Raw genomic sequence first — 2672 nt, forward strand, 5'->3', positions numbered from 1 at the left:
TCACGTGGAGACTGTGTTGTGCCTGTGAAATATTGGGATATGTGCTTCCTTTGGTTATGCTGCCCCAATTTCCTCAAACTAAAAGGAAAGCCACTTTATACTTCTCCTTGGAGAAGAAACATCTAGATGAATCCCTTAGGGTGGGTTATTCATTACTTCTCCAGTTTTTGCACACAGCACATTCTGAATTTTCTGGTTCGACACATTCTTGGATTCATCACCTTTCTGATGGATCTCAGTGGAAGTGCTGTTTCTTCACTTCTGCCAGCTCCATCCCCCAGTTAGTACTGTGGTCTGCTCCACTTGTTCCACCCCCTAGTAGTCCATGGGCCACCTAAGTGTCTCCAGCTGTCACATCTGTTTTCAGTGTGGGGTTCTTTATTGGATGGCTGCTTACACTTTTCAGAATGCTTACAGAAGGAAACATTTCTTTTTGTGTAGAGTGCCATTTCCCTCTTCTCCTTCTGAATATCCTGAGTTGGTTAAAATCTTGGATCCTGAAATCTGTCACTTACTAGGAGTGTGAACTTGGGACATTTATGTAATCTCTTTAATCTTGAGTTTTCTTCTCTTCAGGAAGTGATATCTTTATGAATTAAAAGGGATAATGCACCTAGTAAATGCTCAATAAATTTAACAGATGATGATGATGGTGATATGTTTGGCTTCTCTTTTCAAAAACTTCTATCATAGAAAGTTTCAAACATCTCTATTCTATATAGAAAAGCAATACAATGAAGTCCCATGAACTCATCACTCACATGGCTACTTGTACTTCACGCGTACCCTCAGATGATGATGGACTGTACTTGCTGTAGACAGAGAATTGTTTCCAGCCTCCTTTAGAAGCCCCACTTTCCAATTAACCTGCAAAATCTTTTTGCTGTGGTTCTCTAACAACATTTGGATTTAATATTTCTGTCTTATTTATTTTACTCTTGTGCTTGCAATGTAAAGACAATAAAACATCACTTATTGAGATTAATTGGGAGGAGGAGGTTGGAATATAATTTAGTAAAAACTTGTCAGCCATTTAAAGACACTTGCAGTTTTATTACTTTTAAAGTCTTATAGTTACACAGGTTAAACTAACTATTGGGAAGCTGAGGTCCTTTGGGATCTATTTTGATGACTTCAAGGATATTTAAAGAAATACCTTAATTGTTTGTAAATATATACTTGTAGAGAGCTTGTTTTTCTTAATGAAAAAGTTAAATATTTTCCTTCAAATTTATAAGGAAATGTTGCCATCTCAGGTTGTCAGAAAAGCAGAGCCAATGGAGGGTCAAGATAAAGTTGCTCTTCATTCACCTAACAGTCATGAAAATAATTATAATAATTTCTGCCATCTATTTAGCATATACCATGTGTTTTGGAGCTGAACATAATCTTATTTTATGAACATACTTACAACAATTTCCTGTTATCGTTATCCTGATTTTATAAATGAGGTAAGTCAGACTCCTAGAGGTTAAGTTAATTGCCCAAGTTTGCACAGGTAAGAAAAGGAAGAACTGGAATTTTAATCAGTTCTCATTAATGTCAAAGCCCATGTTCTTCCCACCATGCCTTGCTTCAACCCAATAGTAGACACAAACTCATGGGTGGCTATTATCAAATGTAGTGAGAGCTCTGGGAGAGGTAAGTACAAAGTGTCACGAGGCCATAGAGGAAGTTGGAGCAGGGTACCACTAACTGGCCCAGGGAGGCTGGTGAAGTCTTCGTAGAGAGAAGGCTGATGAGCCTTGAAGGATGACCAGAAACAATTAAAACAAAGTCTGTTCAGTGAAAAGTAGGCAAGTTTTTTTGTGGGGTTAGAGGTGCTTTTGATAAAAGTATATAGAGTAGAGTGGATAGAAGCCTCCACCCTGAGAGCTAACATGTCAGGGTCAAATCCCAGCTCTGTCACACACGAGCTTGTCAAGTGCTTTAACTTCTATCAACTTAAGTGTCTTCATATGTAAAATGAAAATATAGGTATTAAAAGAATTAAGTTAAAGGAGATGCATATAAAGCATTTAGCACACTGCCAGGCACATTTTGGTTATTATTTATCACTATAGAAAAAATTTACACCTTGTTTTTTCATCTGTGGTTGGGTAAATGATTTCCTTAAGGATTTGGCACATCTTAAAATTGAGCTTAAGCTTCTGTCTGTTTTATCCCAGCTCTTAAAAAAGTCCTTGTTCTTCCAATCCAGAGCTTTGTTGGGGGTAGGGAAAGCCTCAATGAGCATGTTATCTCTCTTTTTTCTAGAATTCTTCTAACCACTGCCGTTTTGCCAGCTCAGAAAAGATGCTTTTCATTCTTGACTTCCCAAGACCCTTGACCCTCCCACCCCAAGCCATCCTTGGCCTGCTTCTATGCTTCAACCTCGGTCTCCCTAAGACGTAATGTTTGCCATTTCCCCTCTGAGGCAGTGCACTGAGACATCTGGCTGTGGACTCCTGCTTCCATCACAGCTTCCCACTGGGAGTGGGGATCCAACAGTCTCAAAGCAATGTCGGGAGAGAGTACTGGCCTCAGGTTTCCTCTGAAGACTTGCTCTTTATGTTATTCCCTTTCTTACCTATTTTTTTTCTAACCTCTCCCTGTGCATCCCCACAGCCCATAAATATGTTCTAGTCAAGTTTTTTTTTTTTTTTTTTTTTTTTTTTTTTTTTTTTTTTTCT

Source organism: Galeopterus variegatus, unplaced genomic scaffold, assembly GCF_000696425.1.
Source record: "Galeopterus variegatus unplaced genomic scaffold, G_variegatus-3.0.2 Scaffold11664, whole genome shotgun sequence".
In the NCBI taxonomy this organism is placed as follows: Eukaryota; Metazoa; Chordata; class Mammalia; order Dermoptera; family Cynocephalidae; genus Galeopterus; species Galeopterus variegatus.